General features: G+C 42.2%; 1 long non-coding RNA gene across 1 annotated transcript; it reads left to right on the top strand.

Annotated features, from left to right (window-relative positions):
• Window positions 1-226: 226 nt before the first annotated feature.
• LOC123617731 (uncharacterized) lies at window positions 227-10,672 on the top strand. The gene is made up of 3 exons (XR_006725934.2): window positions 227-793; window positions 8,636-8,728; window positions 10,340-10,672. It is a non-coding gene; the product is annotated as an uncharacterized LOC123617731 (long non-coding RNA).
• The last annotated feature ends 11,307 nt before the right edge of the window (window positions 10,673-21,979 follow it).

Raw genomic sequence — 21,979 nt, 5'->3', positions numbered from 1 at the left:
CATACCTGTTGGAGTGAAGTGAGGTGGGGAGAGAGGCTAATATTTTAGTTTTTTTAAAAAAGCATGAAATTGAGATTTTTCATGTTTATACAAAAGGATGATATAAATAACGTCCAATGGAAAGTGATTATCCCATGTTTTCTGCCTACTTTCTGAAATGGGCGTAAAAAAAAAAAAAAAAAACCCAGAGCTGTTCACGAGACACGTGTGAACAAATTTACTCAGTTGAAATTGAATCGTGGCTTCAGAGCTGTGTGTTTTGCCCTCCTAAACGCACGGCTGAGGCTGGCGTGGATGGGGACAGTGGGAGGCCGAGGGGCTGGGTGATCCGTTTAGGTTTACCTGGTGAGAGGGTAATGACATCGTCGCGTTGAGATGCACAGAACATGCAGGTGTTTGTGAGAACAGCGCCTGAGCGTTTTGGATGGTTCTCAGTTCTTTCGCTCGGACGCCAGCCATCGTGCCTTTTGTTACAGCCTTGTTCACACCCAGACGACACGCCTGCCGGCGTGTCAGCCTAGAAAACTGTTTTCTCTGGCTTGTGCTCTCTGCTTCCTGACGTCTGCGTTTCTGCTGTCCCAGGTGGTTTCATTGTTCTTGCCTCTCCGTCTCCCTGGTCCCCACCCTCCCTGGCGTTGACTCTCCCTCCCCTCTGTCTCTGTCCCCTTCCTGGTCCCCAGCTTCCTTATCTTCCCGCTGGGGATGCTCCCGCAGGGGTCTCGGCAGCCAGCGTGGTCAGGGATTGGATTTCCAGCTCCCTGATGCAGGTGACAGAGTGAAGCAGCGACTGAAGGTAGGGGAGGCTCAGTGAGGTTTGCGGCTTCTGCCTCTGAAAAGGCAGGCAAAACTGGCATCACCGTGTTGATTACGCATCTCAGGAGACCAGCTGGTGCAGCCCTCGGCTTCGCAGGGAAGGTGTCGTTACCCCCAAGAGGCAGCTGAGGTCTTGAGAGGTTAAGTGATCTGCTTCAAATCTCACAGCTAGTGAATGGTGGCTGTGTTGTGCATGTGTGTGTATGTGAGACAGAGAAACTAGAGCATTGGTAGCTTCCTTCTAAAGTTGACCTTTTTTCTCCCATTTGGATACATTTTTAAAGTACAGAAAAGTACAGAGAATAATGTAACAATTAACTATATTCTCATCACTCACATTTAGAACTGTTAAGCATTTTGCATTACTGTGTCTTTTTTTAAATTTATGTTCTTTAAAAATCACACAGGAAAAGTATGCGTTCGTGCTCTTTGGGGGGAAAAGGTGGCCAGAAATAGAATAGAGAAAGACTACATTAATTCTCTTTAAAAAAAAAAAAAGACAGAAAAGAGAAAGACAGTACATCCTGCAGTGATGTCAATACCCTCTCTGACCGGCCCCACCGTCTCATTCTCTTTCTTTCTCCTTCAGTCACTAAACAGCCAGGTTCAGTCTGATGAGAATCCTGCCAACGTTACATGTGTATTGATACCCATGACCAGAAGACAGTGTTGTTCTCCACTTGTTTCATCATCCTGAAACTTGCTTTCTTTACTAATGCCGTTTGCTGAGATGAAACACACATATCTTTAGTGCATTGGTTTTAACCGTCACTCAGCAAGGCATTGTGTGCACGCACCACACTTTATCCAGATAGTCGCTTTCAAACATCTGGGCTCCCAGTTTAGGATTGGGCTATGCCATTTCCATCCCAAACCATACCACATCTCTCTGTGCATGTGTGCTTCCCTGGGGATGAAATGGCACGTGCTTCGTGGCCACGCGCCTTCTCCCTTGTACTCAGTATTGCCAAATGGCTGCAACAGAGACTCCTGCCAACTCGAACGGGGGATTCTGTTTCCATAAATCCTTCCCAGCAATCAATGGTCTTTGTCTTTTTAATTTTTATATAGTCGATGGAAATATAGTTTATCATTTTATTGTGCAAGTAAGAGGTAAGAGACTAGGTGAGAGTTCAGAACACCTCGGTGTGGAAATGGAATTGTGACCAGAACCTAGGAGACAGCAAGACACAACTCTATCAAGACTGTGTGCTGATTTTATGACAAATATCATCAATAACAATGAACAAGATATTATGGGACACATTATATTAGTTTTCATATAAGTTGCTTAAAAGGTGTAGAAACAACGTCTTTTCAGTAATTTACAAATGGGGTGAAATCTAGAACAGGAAGCAAAAAATAATCTAAAAGTTGGCTGCATGAAATTAGAAAGAGGCCATGTTGATAGGGATAAATGATTAACTTTATTGATTAAAGGAAATGTTTTTCGGATTAAACATTAAGATGTGCTCTTCGTTGCTTTGAGACCGGATGCCTGCTGACTTTCGGAGGGGCAACCTGGCATTAAAGGGAGAATGCCATGAGATTTAGGAGACTAGTTTAGGCTGAAACTAAGAAATACGTCAGTGACTATGAAATAGACGAGACCCGAGAGGAAAGAGGTGTGGTGTGTGGTCTGGGAACCAGGCAGTCTTCTGGTAGTGCCTCCCACCCTCATCCAAAGAAAGAGACACTCTGCTTTCTGAAATCCCGTCGCTTCTGCGGCCCTGGTTCACTCGGATGGGGCACCACTGTTCTTAATCAACAGTCAAGCTTTGGAAGAGAAACTGAGGACCCACCTTCCCACCTTTGGAGGGAACACATTTGACCAGACGGCACGATGTCTCCCTCTCAGGAGCTGTGAGGTGTCTGCTTAGCGTCTGAGGCCGACAACGCTCCCACCAGCACGGCTGGAGGATTCGTTTATTAGAGAGACTTTATGTGTCACATATAAAGCGTTTACCAAGCATTTTATAATCGTTTTTTACTGCTCCACCTAGCAACCTTAACATCACTGCAGCCGTGCCCTCTGGGCCTCAGGGGTCTGCTGCCGCAATCACACCCAGCGCCTTCCGGAGCCTCCTCTCCAAACCTTCCGCTGGGATTCTGTTTAATCTCAATCAAAGTTAAAGTTTAGAAGTTGTCATGGTTAGAAAAGAGGATAGATAATTTAGCTGCCTTTGGACTTTGAGGATTACAATGATAGCCGATTTGTAAGGAAAAAAAAAATTCCTGTAAAATGAAAGGCCGTGTCTTTGGCTCTGGAAATCTCTCTTTGTTCTAAAATGAATAGGAAGATATTAAAAGTACAGAAAAATATACTGGTACAGAAGGAGTCACTGACATTTATTTCTCAAGCTATTTGTTGAATCCAATATAGAAAAGAGGCAGAAAGAGGATATTTTACACTAAAGGGATTAAAGTTACAAACAGAAATACCCAATGTCATTTATGCCTTTTAAATCTGTTTTTAGCATTTGCAACATATATCACATTTACAGCACGAAATATATTAAAAAGAGCGTCAGTAGTTAGTGGCCCAATGTGAAAGGAATTCAGTAAACCGCATGTCTTAGTTGTGCTTGAAAATTATGTTTCAGGCCAGACCCTGAAGGACATTTTTTAGGTGAATTTAAGATTTTGCTGCTTTTAAATTTATAACTTAAAGAAGAAAATGGTGCTTGTGACTCCAGCATACCTAAGGAAGAGTCCACTGTGTGGAATTCTTGGAGAGCTGGTGCGTACCTGAGTAATTTAAAGCCAGACTGGATTCGATATTCAGGAACATTCCTTGGGAGTTTCCTGCAACTGACAATAAGTAAAGCCCCTTATGAGAACCCCCTTCTACCTCTGGGGCTATTCCCCACCCTCCCTGCCCTGATCTGTCAGTCTTCCAATTGAAAAAGAACCCAGATGCACTTTAGTTTTGTTAGTGCCTATTTTATGAGATGTGTACATCAGAGTCACGGTAAAAATAATATTTGTAAAAAAAAAAAAAATCAGGGAAGACTGTGAGGTTGATACACAAGAATAAACTTTCAAGAAAATGTGCTAATTGTCAGTGGATTGGAAGACTGTTGTTGAGACTATTCATTGCATTTGAATAAAGAGGCAGACTGAAATCTGCCACCCCACCCTCTCTGCCGGACTCCAGAGTGAAAGGAATCATGTAGGGAATTGAAATCCCCTGTAAATGACTTAACAAGTGTAGAAGAGTAATACAGTTCTTTTTTACCCATTAGTTATTTTCACTTCATAAAATCATAACGACTGGTAATGTGAAAACAGAAGATTTTGTTCACTTTCTTTTTCCCCTAGCAATACAGTGCGGAACTTGGAAATTCATCATGGAAGGGACTAGTCAAGAAGTGGAAGAGTGATCAGACCTGATTAAATGTTGTCTAAGCAGTGGTTTGCAGGGTGAACACAATTGCTGTCATTCAGGAGATGTTCCTCCAAACGATTGCATATATACACACACACACACACACACACACACACACACACACACACACACACATATTTTTAATTTTAGAAGCTTCAACTGGCTAATGTGCACTTTAATGACAGTAATGTTATTCTCCCAAGAGATAACAGCAGTCCTACAGAGTCTAAGTAGAAATAACACATTTATGACACGTATTTATAGCCTCCCAGACACAGTACTTCTCCATCAACACAGTCAGAGCTAGGAACAAAGCCCAAGAAGTTAGCTTCTAGTGTCTGATTCTAAAACCCTCCATCCCTTAACAAACAAACAAACAAAAAAGTCATCTTACCTTGTCAGGAAGAAAGAGCCTTCAGCTCCGGTAAATTGCAGGGCTGTAATTTAAAAAGAAAAAAGGAAAGAAAAAGGAGAGGGGGAGGAAAAAAAGTACGGCAACTTTGATTCAAAATGTTTAAGATTCTAGCAGGACATATTGCTTTTGTATCTTTGAGTACCGCGCAAAGATTCCTGCTGAAGTGCTGTGCAATCTTCCCCGAGTGTAGAGAGAACGCACACTTGAGCTTTTCCCTCTCTTTCCCCTCTTTTTACAGCACAAAGAGCTTCCCCGCTCTGACCCCGCACTGTGCATTAGTGGAAGGCTCAGGAAGTTGATCTTGGAAGGGCTGACTGCTCGTGTTGCCCTGGGGTTATGCCCCCTCTTGATGATGTGTTAAAATTCTCACATTTTGGCCGTGGGTCATGTTTGCATTGTCACGTTGCTATTGGACTTGACCTATTTGAGCACGGAAAATGTTTTCCCCAAATATCTCCAAAAATAGTTAAAAAAATTTTTTTTTCCTGGTGATACGGCCGTTTGGATTCCTGTGTGATCTGCTCCTGCAGTGAGACTGCAAGCGCAGAAGGGCAGGTGATGCGCTGAGAACTTTGATCTCTTCCTGCCCTTCAGCCTTTGGAGTTCATCAGAATCAAGTCAGTTTCAGGAAGCTCTGTGCTGAGGGAAGCACAGTCGTAAACGCTGCTCCCGGGGCCCTAAGCCCTCACTGAGCAGGGAGATGACACACTCGCTGCCAGTTCCTTTCAGAATCAGCCGGCTTTTATTTTTGTCCCCGTGTATCTGTTTCCTGTTTTGTCTCCAGTCTGTAAATGAGAATTGGATTTACCGAGTAGAGTTTTCTGCACTATTTTCCTATTGGGGTGTGTGTGTGTGTGTGTGTGTGTGTGTGTGTGTGTGTGTGTGTGTGTGTGTGATGTGTGACTGCTGAAAGCTGGTTGGGTTTTTTTTTTTTTTTTAGAATAATTGGTGAGCCAAACCATACTCTTACTAATACGCAGTATGATTTGTTGTCATAGGAAGGAGGTTAGGACGTATACTTCTAAAGCATTACTCAGACAGTTGTATTATTTTTCACCCGAGTCAGCCAATGAATCAGTTAGTTCAGCAACAGGGACAGTAAGTCACCTTAGTGTCAGGGTCCTGGGGAGTCATTTGGTCCCCATCCATCCCCTTGGTGTCCTCACCCCATCTCCTGTCCTACTGGCCATCTAAATGCCAAAGATGCCCGGATTCACATCCCTAGCTCAGAACTCTCTACAGAATTCCAGACCCATATATTCAATTGCCTGTGATATCTCCATTTAAAAATCTATGAGAAATGTAATTCTCAGCAAATACACCTTCTGAGTTGCTTCCCAAATGTGCTCCATTGCAGACATCCTCGTAGTCAGTCAACCAATGGCCACTTCCGGCCACTCCAACCTTCCAGATGTTCCTGCCAAATATTTGGAGTCAATTTTGTCTCCTCCTTTCCCTCGTATTCCACATTCAGACAGCGGGGAGAGACCGTTGACTTTATTCCAGCAGTGCTGGAGGTTCCCGGGCTTCTCCTGCCCCTTGCCTGCCCCCAACCCAGCGTTACTCCAGTGGGGTCCCCACCGGCCTCCCTTCTGTCCTTGCCCCCGTCATCATCTCAATCCCACGTCCACAGCATCTCTTTACAACACAGGTCGGGTGATGTTGTGCCTCTGTTCACACGCCTGCATTTCTCCCCAGCTGAGTCAGAAATAGAAGCCACGTGGTTATCGGGTCCTACGAGCCCCTCCAGCCGACCCTTCAGCTGCCCCCGGCGTCTCAGAGTGCAGCTCCTCCAAGGTCTCCCTCGTTACTCCACTGCCAGGTCCTGCCCGTCCCTCTTGGAATGGAACCTTCTCCTGGCTGGTGCCTTTTGCGTTGGTTCCTCTCTCGTCCTGAAAATACCCCCATGGGGAGTCCCCTCCCCTCCAGCATCTTTGCTCAAAGGCTCCCTCACAACCAAGTCTACCCTGAACTCTCTCTTTAAAATGCGTCCTCAGCCCCACAGCCTCCATGACCTGCCCTACATCCTTCTTGCCCCCACACCTGCCTAATATGTGCTTTACTCATCCGTTATTTTGTGTGTATTATCGCCTCTTTTTCCCTCTCAACCCCGACCCTGCCACTACAAGATTCACTCGTGCAAGATCTTTGTTTTATTCTGACATATTCCAGGCTCCTGAAACAGTGCACAGCACAGAGAGATGCTGAAAAAATATTTCTTGAATGAATGGCATCTTAAAAGCGTGTGGAATTAAAGAAATGTTGTAAATAAAAATTATGTCTATGCCCTCACCGTGCTGAAGAACTAAGGGAGGGAGAAGGGAAAACCCGAATGGAAAACACCAGAAGAGCAAAACCTGTAGAACATCTCATTAGACATAGAGGACTAAGAGCCATGAAAAAGTAGGGGAGGCAGCTAGAGTGGACATATTCAGGGAGGACCTGGATATATTTAACTCGTTGCTCTCAGTTTACAGGTGATGAAGCCTGACTTGAGCCAGACAGCAGCTGGTTCTCTAAGAATCCCTTGTAAAGCCTAATGCAAAGGTTAATGAAATGGGATGGTTGAGAGACTCTCTGGTTCTCCCACCTCTGAGCCTTCATACAGGCTGTTTCTTGTACTTAGACACCCTTCCCTCTCTTTTCACCTGGCCAACTTCAGCTTCTCCTTCAGGTCTTGGTGGGCAGATCGCTTCCTCAGGGACCCTTCCAAACCTCTCCCCCAGGACTGGCTTCCTCTGCTTAGCACTCCTGAAGCTCTTTACTTCTTCATCATAGCAGCTTTTGAAGCCTTTCTTCCTGACCGGTCTGTAAATTCCTCAGGGAGAGGAGTATCTTTGTCCTGTCCCAGCTAGCATCCTAACACCCAGCAGCCGTGGAATGTTTGTGGGCTGAATGACTGTCAGCCACACCCTAATCCAGGTCCCATTAGCCATTATCAAAGACAGAGAGCCTGGGATTCGCTGTCGCCTGGGCTCTGATTTCCCAGTCAGACTGTCTCCCAGTCTTGCTGTACCTAATACCTTTTATTCATGGAGGAATGACTCATCAGAAATATTTTGGAAGCAAAGAGAAAGAAAGAGTCTAAAAATTAGAGCTCCCTCACTTTGTGTGATTATTCATTTGGCACATGGTGGGATACAAAATTGCTTAAGATCTTTCTCCTTATAATTTGCTCAGAGCCTCGTTCAGGGAAAGGGAGTAAAAAGCATTTTAAAAAACGTTGAAACAACTGGTATTAGAGAGATGTTCTGATGTGACCATGGCAGCACTGTGCTTGGGTGTGTAAGTTTCCAGAACTGTCTTAAAGAGTCAGCTTGACACAAAAGGAAGGTAATGCCATACAGTTAGAGCAGGGCTTGGAGAACCATGGCCTGTTACCTGTTTTTGTGTGGCCTGGGAGCTAAAAATGTTTTTTACATATTTAAATAGAATAGCAAGAACAGAAAAATAATATTTCATGATAAATGTATATTTTATGAAATTCAAAATCAGTATCCACAAATAACGTTTTATGGGAACACAGCCATGTCCATTTATTTATGTTCAATGGCAGGGTAGTTAGTTACAACAAAAACCACTGTATAGTTCAAAAGCCAAAAATATTCACTATTTGCCCATTTAAAAAAAAACAAAAAACAAAAAAAAAAAACAACAAACTTGTTGATCCCTGAGTTAGAGGAAATAGCAATTGCAAAGCTCTATCTGCAAAGTATGCAGGTTAACTGGAGTGCAAGGGGTGTGTGTGTGTGTGTGTGTGTGTGTGTGTGGCAGAGGGGTGTGCATGTGTGGAAGGGGCAGGATGTGTCAGGAAATGGGGCTGCACATGTACTAGGGAAGAACAAATCTGACTCCACAATGAATCTGCTTCTGTTACATTAACCTTTGTATTCTATTGCTTTTGCTACAAGTTAATCACTAAAAGGATGTTATCTATAGCTTAAAAGATACATAATAACCCATCTCTGGGAACCCTGCCTCCCAGGTAATGAGCGTTGAGCTAAAATACCTTTGTGTAGCTCACAGGAAACATCCTGACCAGACCCACCTGTGAATGGCCAAGAAAGCAGAAATGAACACAGCCCCTCTGGAGGCTGCCCAGAAAAGCAGAGGTAAGTCACGGGGAAGGAACCTGTCTGAGGGTCATTGTCATAGCAACCCCATCCGGGAGCACTTGCTGCTAACAAAAAGAGCTTGGAGGGGCATCACCCAGGCAGAGGAGCATCTTAAGTAACAGTCAGAGAAAGAGTTGGACCTCATTAAGGGAACATTAAGAGATTTTCATTTGGGGTGGTGTCTCCAAAGAACCACAAATGCATTCAAGACAGAAAGTGCCCTGAAGATGCCCAAAGTCCAGAGAACGCTGCTGGTGAGTGATCAGAACCTTTCTGTACACCTACCTCTCCCTCCTCTAGTCTGTCTCAGCCCAGGAGGAGCCAGAAGACAGCCTCGTGGGGACAAGGGTAGGACAGGAAAAGGAGAAAGTGTTGAAATGGAGAGGCTAACCCCTTTCCCACAGCAGTCCCGGCAAAGCAGGGGGTGAAGAAAGGGAAACAGGAGAGAAAACTTACCTCCGAATGAAGCTCAGCATTTTGACACTCATGATTTAGACTTTTAAACGACTGAAATTGGACTACTTTAATGAGTAAACATGCCTGAAGGGCTTTCCTTGTCTGAGAATGACCAGGAACATCAGGTGCCCCGTTGCTGGCCACAGAGCAGAGTTTTGAAAGGGTGATCATGACACAGCGATACTGTTTTCTCCTTGTGTCCAGTGGAATCCTGCCCTCTTGGCCCCACAAAGAAGGCTGCAGAAGGTCTACGCTCGTAAATCACAGTAGCAATTTTACAGAAGGTCGCTTTCTCGATCTTGTTTTTGGAACAATAAAACATGAAGTTAAAAAGCATTTAAGTATAAGATTTTATTAACTTCATAAAAGAAATTGTTAATATTAGCCAAAGACTTTATGAGGATATAGTTTTCAAAAAAGACCCTGTATGGTGATCAGTGGGAGTGGGTAGTAATGGAAAACCACCGCATTTGGGACTCAGACGGGGGCAATCTCTCCATTTGGCGATAATTGAATCTCAGTTGTGGTAGCTTATCCTATCAGGGTCAGACCTATGTTGTGAAAGAGAGGAAATTAAATGTACTAACCAGAAAGTTGCTCAAAGAACATTAAGGTCATGACAGACGCTAACAAGGAAATTCACAGTTGCAGCCTGTCTCCCCTCCACGGACTCAGAGGGGCATCTGAGGGAAGTGGTTCAGAAAACACCCCGGTGTTAGCAGGTATTGGAAGTCGGCCTTGACTATACGTTTCCTTGTTTTCATTAGCTTGGGTTACAAACAGCATTTTTTGAATGCCCTTTTTGGTAAGCACACTTCCTCTGTTTTTCTTACAAGTTCTGTGGTAAGTAAGAGAACTTCTGTAATCAGTAATCACCCATTTTATTTCTATTTTCTGTAATTTCACAATGAAAGACAAACTTCTCCACTATCTCATAATTACCTATCTTGTCCTGTAGAACAATACTTTCTTTGTGTAACAAAATATTCTTCTAAGAAGCTGGTAAAACTGGTTAAGCGGGTTCCCCACTGAAGCAGAAACCAACTCAAAAGGGAGCTCACAGATGGAATCTCCAGTGTTTATTTTCACATATGGGTGGGTAAACATCAAATATGTGACCAGAAAACCTTTTTTTTTCTCCTGAACATGCAGAGATAACATGAAATTGATGTCTGAGAATAAAACGTAAATAGCTCAGGAGTTTAGTGATCAGTCAAGACAGAGAAACGCAGCATGGAAATCTCAGGGCAGACGCCCGCGGAGACGGAAGCCACATAACTGCAAGTCTGTGTCACCTGCATCTTTATAGCGTCTCTGGGGTCTACCTGTGGGCAACAGGGCTTGGGGATCTGGCCTGTTTCACCAAAGTAAACATTGAAATAACTCTTTCAAATAAGTGTGTGAATATTATTCAGTTCATTCATTGACTAAACCCTGAAATTACATGGTTTACTTTTTTAATGACCCAAGTGAGTATGCAATTTAATTCCATTTGCCTTCACTGACGTCAGTGAAGTTGAGAAAGAAATGCTGTTATAAAAATAGTCCACATTGAAGAAGAAGAAGAAAAAAAAGTATGGTTGGGTAAAAGTTTAAGGTAAAATTCTTCAGCTTCTTTTAACAAAAAGTAACATCTGATCAACATCATTAAATGTTAGTATAACTCTTATCCCCAAAGCCTCTTCCAAGTAAACAATCCCTCCAGGATATCAGTTTTCTGTAGCAACATGCTTAGAGGAAAAAAAAAACATAGTTTCTACGCCAAGAATAAAATTCTACTGGCCAAATATTTGCATAAGCAAACATTTTCAAATTCAAATTCTACATACACGCTAAACCTCTTGGTGTTTCTAAACGCTTTTGTGATTAGTCTTCAAGTTTTTGTTGGACAGATGTGTAAAACCAATAATTAGAAGTGAGGTGTTAAAAGATAAAAAATAAGGAGGATTTTGTTCATTATTAGCACTTAAAATTATGCTTAGCTCTTGTTATAGAAAACCAAAGATCCCAGACAAAAGTACTTTTAATTTGACCTGTCTTCAGATTCAAACCTTGAATTTATTAGAATCATTTCATTAGGCAGCCAGGGAGGAACTGGCTAAGACATAAGATGAAAGATGGTGGGACATAATTTTTTTTGTTTTTCTTTCCAGTTGAGGCAACCTCAAGTACACTTGTGTCTGTGACATCAAGTCTGAGACACAACAGCGATGTGTATGTGGGGAATTAAAACAGCAGTATATAGACACATATAATTACATCCAACTCACCTGAAAAAAACCCAGGTCCTAAATATTGGGGGAAAATAAGAACTTTCTAACAAGTTGTGGTTTGACTGTTGCAGATGAAAGGATGGGATCTAAATTTCACGTTACTTCAGCACATATGAATTTTACTGAATAAATAATTTATAGAAGACTTACCTGAATAATTTTCCTGAAAAGTAGTCATGAATATCAGTCATTTCAAAGACTGAAACAATTGTTTTTCATGGTCTCCCAATAAACAGCTATTATCATTCATTCCCAGCTCTTTTTGGTTATTTTTTGGTTCTTTGTAACTGGAGCTCCTCAGTTTAGTAACCAACTTTTTGAAAATTAAAAAAAAATTATTTTATTGAAGTATAGTTGATTTACAATGTGGTGTTAGTTTCCAGTATGTAGCAAAGCAATTCAGTTATACATATATATACTCTTTTTCATATTCTTTTCCATTATAGGTTAATACAGGATACTCAGTATAGTTCCCCGTGTTACACAGTAGGACTTTGTTGTTTATCTATTTTTATATATGATAGTTTGTATGTGCTAATCCCAAACTCCTAATCTATCTCTCCCCATCCCACACTTTCCCCTTTGGTAACCATAAGTTTATTTTCTATGGTTGTGAGTCTGTTTCTGTTTCATAAGTAAGTTGATTTGTGTCATATTTTAGATTCCATATATAAGAGATATCATTCGTATTTGTCTTTCTCTTTCTGACTTACTTCAGTTAGTATGATCATCTCTAGGTCCATCCATGTTGCTGCAAATGGCAATAGTTCATTCTTTTTAATGGCTGAGTAGTATTCCATTGCATACATACACAATGTCTTCTCTAAGATACAGATCAGCTTTAGTGCTTCTCTCCGACTGGTGTCTGTTCTTCAGAGAAATTGCATCAGTAGGAGAGAGGAGTCAACAACCCAGTACTCAGGTTCTCACAAGTTCTTTCACTGCATGTTCTTCAAAAAGTTTCCCTTTGACAGAAAAAAAAAAAATGTTACTCTGTCTCTGTCATTCCTCGGTCTATTGTGTGGGATGCAGCATATTCATTCTTTCATCAAGTGTTTATTGAGCACTTACTTTGCACCAGATGCTTGGCTAGTGCTGGGAACCCAAAGAAAGATAACACGTTCACCCTTAGAGAGCTTCCAGTACGTGTATATATGCTAGTATGTGCCACACTTATGCCTATTATCCATTCTTTTAGGTATAAGAACCTTCATAAAATAACTTAATCATCTTTATAAAGAAGGCTTTGTGATTTGCTTTTGCCCCTAATTGGTGGATGTTGCCCGGTAAGTCATCGATGTTGACGATGGAGATTCCAGGGGTGCTAATGGTATGGTGGTAGTTCCGAAAGTGGGCTTCAGTGTGAAAAATAAAGATACATCTGTTACCAATTAGTGAGTAATGACATACTAGATGGAGAAAAAGAATTGCAGAAAGAGAGGGGTGTACAGAAACCCTGAACAATCAAAGTGGTGTCTGAAAGGAAAGCAGCTGTATTTTAAAGGACTGAAATTGTTATCAGTGACCAGCAGAGACAGTAAACTGGCACCCTCCTTTTGTGATATATCTCCTAAAAACCAACCAGCACCTACTGACACCTGTCAATACTTTCAAGTTTTCTTATATTAAGAGTAAGTTCAGTTACAAGCTTAGTTGACATCTATTGATTTTGCAATATTTGAAAAGGAAAATTAGACTGGTGTGTTGGGGACCAGTGTTGAGAGGCACTTGCAAGGCTCAGTCCTGTTCAAAAGACAGCCTTAGACTTCAGGAGATGCATGTTGATCCCCGTCAAGAGGGGAGGCTGATGCTTGGCCCATCTCCACATAAGGTCTGCTTGGTGTTCCAACAACTTTTACTGCAACCTATAGGAATCCATGATGTATAGGATGTGGTTTCAGGGAGAAGGCAATCATCTCGGGAATCAAATACCAGCCCCCCAAATTTAGCTTTTTAGGAATAATAACAGGCATATCCCCCATTTTTATTGAGATCATACATTGGCCAGGTAGAGACCTTACGAACACTGTCTGAACCTTTAAGCAGTTATGCACGGTCGGTAGAATTATTCTTATTTTACAAATTAAAACTCTGGATTTCAGAGAAATCAATAGTTTGAGACACAACAGCTCTGAAGTATCAGCATTGGTTTGAAAACCCAGGTGAGTCTCTAAAACCCAGGTTTTCACTGTCATTCCATGTTACTAATGACAAGACAGGCTTTATGCTATAAACTACATGACTAGGCGTTTTTAGACACAGAGTTCTCCATTTCTGATACTTCCTTATGTCCCAAATAAACCTCAATACAACAACAAACTGTTTAAAGCATTACATGGGCTCAGCGGTACTGGTTGCAGAAGGACCCTGGGTGCCTGGATTCAGAGAGTGATCATGTGTCATGGTTGCACTTACAGATTCTGCTAGTTGAGTCCTACCTAGGAAATCTGTAGCAAACCAAGGGTAGACCAATTTGTTTATTGCAGAATTGTTCAGACAGAAGGGCAGCTCCGAGAGCAGAGGTGAGACTTCAGAGCAAAGGCTTTTAGCTGTTTATTTGCTGCTGTGGTACATTTGTCAAATGTGTTGTCCTGAGCACTTGATTTCTTGATGATAACTCATGAGCTGCTGTAAAATGCTTTCAGAGCCCGAGATCAAAGGGGCCGCGTTGGAACTGATAATGCAGTTGCTACCTTTGAAGTTATAGACACTTTTATTTTGATATTGTTGTCCTTCCCTGATATTGGAAGGGCTTAATTTTATCACAGTTGCTTTTGGATGATGTTTACTGTGGACTGATATATTAGTTATTAAGTTTTTATTGTCACATAAAAATTCCCATTTACTCAAGAGAGAGACTGTATATAAATCAGAAGTGAATAAAATAATGGCTTTAGTGGATGTAATTTATTAATATTATGACCTTAATTAACTTGTTCATAATAATGAATATGTGAATTACCCATGGTTCTGCCTGACAGATATATTAGTCAGTGTTTGCTCATCTTGAGCATTTCAATATATTAGACAGCAATTCAAATTCTGAACTCTTGTCTTTCTACATTCATGAAAAAATGAAGTTATACACAAAATAAGTTTTAATTAAGTTTATTCATGATGAACAAGAAAGAGTCATATTATGGTCTATTACATGGCTTGTAGTCTGACATTTTCTTCCCAGCTCTATTCAGCTATATTTTATTTTTTGATTTAATTTAATTGATTAAATGATTTTATTTTGGGGGGTTAATTAGGTTTATTTATATATATTTTTAGTGGAGGTGCTGGGGATTGAACCCAGGACGTCATGCATGCTAAGCACACGCTCTACCACTGAGCTGCACCCTCCCCCAGGCTACATTTTAAATACAATAAAATTCACCCATTTTAAGTACAAGTATACAGTTTGATAAATTTTGGTAATTGATACAATCATGTAACCACTACCACTACAAATACATGGAGCATTTCCCTTAAATGAGGGAGCTTTGCATGCTCCCAGCCCCAGGGGGTCACTGATACACACTGATGTCGCTGCTGTTTTAATTTTTCTATAATTTCATGTAAATGGAATTTTATGATGTGTAGCCTAGATTAGGGTTCTCCAGAGAAACAGGAGCAATACAATTCTTTCTCCTATCCGTCTATTTATCTATCTACAGAGAGATTTATTTTAAGGAATTGACATTTGATTATGGGGGTGGGCAAGTCTGAATTCTGCAAGGCAGGCTGGAAGTTTTGGGAAGTTGAAGAGTTGATGTTGCATCTTGAGTCCAAAGGTAGTCTGGAGACAGAACTCTTTCCTTTTTTTAGGGGACCTCAGTCTCTTCCCTTAAGGCCTTCGCATGATTGGATGAGACCCACCCACATTATGGAGGGTAATCTGCTTTATTCAAAGACTGCTGGTTTAAATGTTAATCACATCTAAAAGATACATTCATGGCAACATCTAGACTGTTTGACCAAACAGCTGGGCAGCATAGCCTACCCAAGTTGGCACATAAAATTAATCATCACGCAGCGTTTTGTGATTAGTTGCATTCACTCAGGCATGATGTTTATGAGATTTATCCATGTTATTGAACGTATTCATAGCACATTCTTTATATCGTTCATTTGTATTCCATGGAACAACTCTACCACAATTACTTATCCATTTACTAGTTGATGAACATATGAGTTCTTTCCAGTTTTTGTCTAATATAAAAAAATACTGTTCTGAACTATGACAATTAGATGGCCTTTAAAATGACTTCTTGAGTCAGTTTAAAATGTGATCAATTTTACTTCATATATTGCTGCGTAAATGGCTGATGTTTATATTGACTTTAGAGTTTACAGAGTATGTTTGCATTTTTTTGCTTCATTTAATTTCTACCATATAATTATTTAAATAGTAAGCATGTAAAATAATGCTTTTTGTATATGTTTCCATATTAGTTATCTCATTTACTATTTACACTAATCCTGTGATGTAAGTATTTTTAGTTTCATTTTGCAGATGGAAAAATGGAAAGTTAGGGATATGTAAAGATTTGCCTAAGATGACTATAATAGGAAGTCACAGAGCTGGGATTCAGACCAGGGCGTTTTGACTTGAAGCCCAATTAGCTCTGTTCACTGGTGATAGCCAAGAGTGTGCCCAGAAATTTCTATGATAAAATTGCAATAAAGCATTGGAAAGAGGCATGGTCAAGGCTCAATCAACCTGAAGAGTTAATTTTCCTGATTTAGAAAGAACACAAAGTCTTGACCAAATTTAAGGAATGAAAAAATTCAATCTCCTCTGAAGTAGGTGCTGAAAGCTCCATTTTACAAACAAGGAAAAGCAAGGACCACTGAGATTAAACACTTTGCTCCGAAGGACATAGCTCATAAGACGTTGAGGTGCAGTTGGCACTTATGTCTGCCAGACTCCAAAGTGAATCCTCTAATCCAGGGTCAGCCAATGTATTCTATGAAGGGCCAAGTGGTAAATATTTTATGTGTTGTAAGCTATGGGACAAAATTGAGAATGTGATGTAAGTACTTATGTACAAGACTGTCTCTGTCAAAAGTACTCAGCTCTGTGGTTGAAGCATTAAAGCTGTAACATACATAAAGAAGTGGTGTGACGGCGTTCTAGTAAAACTTCACTTACAAAGACGGTGCACTTGGCCCGTGGTCTGTAGTTAGCCAACATCTACACCAAAGGATGCTCTATTGCTCCTTTTATTTGGGGGAGGGAACTCTCTTTTCTGCATTAGTTTTAAGTTATTGGGTAAGTGGAAGGTTTTCACTTAATGGTTCCCTTAGAAAGTTTGATTAAATGCCATTGAATAAAATCCCATTTAGTGCCTCCTGTTTATGGAAGTGCAGGTAAACGGGAAAATTGTCATCTTAGGTAATGCTGGTAGGCTTAAGGGCTCAGAACATCCAGTTAGCTAAACAGAGGATGATAGTTAAAACAGGGAGAGAAAAGCTAGATCATGTGATAATCTTAACTTCTCTGAAAAAGGAAATATTTCAGTTCCTATGTATATAAATCTCTGGTTTATTTTTGAGTCTGTCAACAGTACCTCACATGAATTGTGTAAGTCTCCTATTGCTGCTGTGACAAATTGCCACAAACTTAGTGGCTGCAAAAATACAACTTTGTCTTTTAGTGGGAGAGATCAGAAGTCTCGCTGGGCTAAATGAAGATGATGGCAGGGCTGCGTTCCTTAGGGAGGCTCAAAGGGAGAAGGTTTCCTTTTTCTAGCTTCACAGGCTGCCCACATCCCTTGGCTTGTGGTCCCTTCCCCTCAGTCTGACCTCAGCTTCTGTTGTCCATCTCCTGTATGGACCTTTGTGATGATTTGGGCCCATCTGGACTTAATTACATCTGCAAAGGCCCCTTTGCCATGGAAGGGGCCCTATCCCTGGGCTCTGTGAATGAGGACATCTTTGGAGGAGCGTTACTCTATCACAGAAATGATGTTGAGCAGTGGGTGGGTGGGTGGGGCACGGAGAGGACCACTTTAATAAGACTGTGTTCCTCCAGAGGCACAGGACAGCCTCCAGTTTGGGGAAGTCAGCTTAGGAAACAGTCCTGTCAACTGAGACCTGTCATTTTTCACAGCAAAAAAATCGGAAGCATTTTTGAGGCCCTGCCACCACTCCCTGGCTGAGCAGATATGAAGTGACAGCCACACGGACTTGATCTGAGTGTGAGAGTTTATCAGGACGTTGGCACTCTCCTTGTCTCTTTTAGCCAAGTAATTTGTACCACTCAAAATGTAGCTATTGTTAAGGAAATGATTTAAAGATGAGTCACATGTTGATGGTATTTAGCACCTACTGAAAGGATCTGTTACGTTTTCTTCTTTGCAGGGCTGCATGCAAATGTGTAACGGCTCTCTTGTAAAAGGGTTTACAGATGGTCCCGGACTGACAAAGGGTGACAATGATTTTTTGACTTTACTGTGGTGTGAAAGCAACAGGCGTTCAGGAGAAACTATACTGCAGATTTTGAATTTTGATCTCTGCCCAGGTGAGGGGTATGCGGTCAGATGTTCTCTTGTGATGCTGGGCAGAGACCACAAGCCGCAGCCCCTGGGAAGACCCCCAGGCACAAGGGTAAACAACTGATAGGGTTACAGCCACCCTGGACCCAGACAACCGTTCTGCTTTTCATTTTCAGTTCGGCGTTCGATAGACTGCGTGGGATACTCAACACCTCATTATGAAACTGGCTTTGTATTAGATGATTTTGCCCAAATGTACTAACGTAACTCTTCTGAGCACGTCTAAGGTAGGTGTGGCTAAGCTCTGATGTTCATTAGGTTAGGCGTGTTAAATGCATTTTTGACATACACTATTTTAAACCTGTAATGAGTTTATCAGGATGTAAGCCCACTGCATTGTTTTTTTATAGACAGATCTTTCAGAATTTCGTGGGGAACACCAGGTAAGGATTTTCTCACCACGAAAAATGACCACTGGGATGATGCTAGCCTGGTCTGTCCCAGGGGACTCGAAAGCAAACAGAATGATATTCTTTGCACAAAGTCTTTTAGATGAAGAGAAAGTAAAGTGAGCTGAACTGTTTCCAGAGGCTCCCCAGGAGAAATTCCAGCGACTTTCTGGTAAATAACCAGCCCTACTAGTGCTCTGCTGAGCTCTGAAAAGATGTGTAAACATGTCATTACCACGCCGAGGGGATCAAAGACAACAGTGACGGACCCCGTGTTCTATGTTATAAGGTAGAAATTGCTTCCCCGAATCGTGCTGCCTGGACTGAGTTTAGTGTGGAGATTGGAGCTCAGTCTCATGGTTGAATCCAAGAACCAGATTGGTTTCCCAAATAGGTGACAGTAATATCTTGTGGCTCTGTCTTTGGCTGCAGAATGTGTGAATCATGGGGTTCTATTTTCAAGAGCACCAGGCTTCAGTTATTTCCATGTGTAGTTAATCGCTGGCAGTAATACCGAAGCTGATGAGTAATTTCCCAACTTTAAAATTCCTTCGTAGAAGGATATTCCCCAACCTAAACACCAGGAAGCAGGATTTAAGTTAGATTTAAGAGCTGGCGGATGGTGAAGTTTGTTAAATACTGAAACCAGCTCCTGAAGGAGATGGCAAAGTCTTCACTGGAGGTCTCTGATAATGGTTTAAGTGTTGGCTTGCCTGAAGGCAGAGGGTATTTTTAATGTGTTGAATCTGCTTATTGTGGATTTCAGGAGATCTTTGAGAGAACATCCTCGGATACACTCGCTGGGGCAAATAGGGTGCGTATGGGCCTGGTTAAAGTATTGTAACTGTGTATGTGCCTTCTCTTTGAACAGCTGGTCGTAATTTAGAGATGAGCTACTCCGCAGCTCTCTTCTTGGTTTAGAGAAGCTATAGGAAAAAAAAAAAAACCCTCCATGTTGGGCCTTTCCGAGAGCTGTTGAGTTTCCAAGCATTAAGTCTACAGCTGAGAAACAAGGAAATTCAGAAATTCCTGAAGGTCTAGACGCTACAGTAAGTATTGGTTATGGGGTCCAGCCTTGCTTAATGTTAAGCTGGGGAACCCCAGGGCAACAGACAGTTTTATTAGTCGTGCAGAGATCTGAACTCCTGGCTTGTGGAGAAGCTCTAATCTCCTCAAGGAGAACCCAGTCCCAAGCTTTCCCCCCTATGTTGGAAGGGGCATGCGTGACCGTGTAGGAATGTCAGGCCGGCAGCAAGGAACGTGTTGTTACTGAACCTTAAACATGTTGGTTTAGTAAGTATCGTCCCAGCGGAGGGAACAGATCCTCCTGAAGGAAAAGGTACCGATGGGGGACTGTCCCTCTGTAACTGGAAGGGTGCTCGGAGCTGGGAGATTCCTGCCTCCAGCGCTGACTGCCTCTCTGGGCCTCTCTTTTGTTTGCGTTAGTGGAAGAGCTGTTTGCCTTCAAGGACTGAACCTGTCAGGTCCGGGGACACCCTTGGACCCGCGCGTTCCTGATTCCTGGTTAGAGCTCATGCTTGAAACCATATGTTCTTTCACGTTCTTGCTAATGACATGAGTCAAACCAAGGAAGCCCTGCCTTTTCACGTGGACTGCACAAGGCTGGGAGTAGCCAATAAAAACAGCGAATGGCTGCATCAGGAGGCTGAAAGGATGTGTAAATAAGGAACACCATAGATCAGAAACAGAGAGATGAAGTTTAATGGCATTAAGTGATGTCTTATGATTCAGCTTGTACAGATTAGTTACATAATATGAGGCTTTCATTGCAGTTCATCCTGTGAGGTCAACACCTTAGGCACCAAATAAGGAGATGGACCTTATCCAGTAATGAGGACCTCCCCTCAAAGGAAGCTGCCCAATTTCACAGTGGTTGGCAATTCGCTGGTGATCAGTAAACATTTGCGGCAAAGATTAAATACCAAGTGTAAACTAGAGATTTCCTAAGACTTCTTTAATGTTCTTTTCCCTCTCTGATACCTTGTTACCTTTCCTCAGAGAGTTTCTCAGTCAGCTTGGTCTTCCCCAAACCTCCTGTGCATCTGTTTTCCACCTTTAAAGACACACAATTCTCACACGGAGTTAGCACTTCCTTTTTACTAGTAAAATAGTATTATTACGTTAAATAACATAAGTATTAAATAACGTAACAGCCCAGCTCAACCTATTCCCCAGCCTCAAGCAGGAGCAGTTCTTTTCCCCCAAGGAAAATTTTCAAGATGTAATTTTAGTTTAATCTAATTATTCATGATTTTCTTCAGTATACACACAATTACGTGTTCACTTTAAACATAGCTGACACTAATAATTGCATTTAGTTCCTGAATTGTACTTCAATATTTTACACTTGTTGATGGGAAACTTTGTAATGACTTAACATGATATGCTTGATTTTGGGAGGAAAATTCATGTTTTGAGGAATATAAAATTAACAGCATCGGTTATGTTAATCATTGATATTCCTCACGTTTTATTAATTCATACATTATTAATACATTAAGTTCTGTGAAGTATTACAGTCTGGTGGAGAAGAGAGAAGAAGAATGATTCCAAGTGGAATCATATGTTTAACACCGTATTCTGCAATTTGATAGCATGACCTAATTTTAGAAAATGAGACTTCAGTGATAGCCATCTTTGGTAAATAACAAAACTTGCCGCAAATGTGCTAATTATAAAGGCATGCGTTGGTTTGTACAAATAATACATTGTAATCATTGTAACTCTGTGGACTGTGACTGGTGTGCTTACACGTAAACAAAGTGCATTATTCAAGAGTTCTACCCTACAGGCGAAATGTGCATCACTCAGCCAACAACGTCAGACATAAACAAACATTGACAACACGAACGATTGTCTAGGTGCTTTCTAGGTTACTGCTGGGAATCGCAGAGGCTCTGCGAACTTGGGTTTTGTTTTTTTTTTTTTTTAAGAGAAATCGTTCGGAATATGAGGAAGGAAATCATTACTGTACACACGTACGCTTATGTAAAAAGCAAAGAGAGAAATGGAGAAAAATGAGAAGGGGTTTGCAGGCACGTAAAAGCAAAGGAAACGTTGATGGATTGTGGCCAACCTTGGAGTCCAGTTTAACTCGGGGCTTGCACACTTCAGCCTGGACTGAGTCTGGATGGCTGGGTCTGTGCCAAAGCCCCCAGGACTTACCAACAGGGAGGGTTCGTGCCAGTCACTCTGGGCCTGGAGAGCAAGGGATCAGAGTCCTGGTGGAGAAGACCGTTAGCAACAGTGCGTCAAGCCCCCACTGCAGGTGCTGGGAGGCGCCTGAGCTCCGAGGGCTCGTGGGAGCGAGAGACGGAGCGCGCGCCCCGGGCCCGCAGCCTCAGGCGGGGCAGCCAGAGAAGGTGTGGGCGCCGCGGGCGCGGGTCTGGGGCGGGGGAGGCGGCGCCCCGGGCAGACGCCAGCCCGCAGAGCAGCCCCGACGCAAACCGGTGCGTGTGTGCTCGCGCGGATCGCGGGGGCCCTGAGCCGCGGGAGGGGCGGAAGGCCTGTGGGCGGAGCGTATGGCGCAGCGCCGCCTCCCGCACGTGGGCCCCACGCGCCGCG

This window comes from Camelus bactrianus, chromosome 14 (assembly GCF_048773025.1).
Source record: "Camelus bactrianus isolate YW-2024 breed Bactrian camel chromosome 14, ASM4877302v1, whole genome shotgun sequence".
In the NCBI taxonomy this organism is placed as follows: Eukaryota; Metazoa; Chordata; class Mammalia; order Artiodactyla; family Camelidae; genus Camelus; species Camelus bactrianus.
The sequence above is the reverse complement of the archived record's forward strand: the minus strand, read 5'-3'. Positions and strand labels throughout refer to the sequence as shown.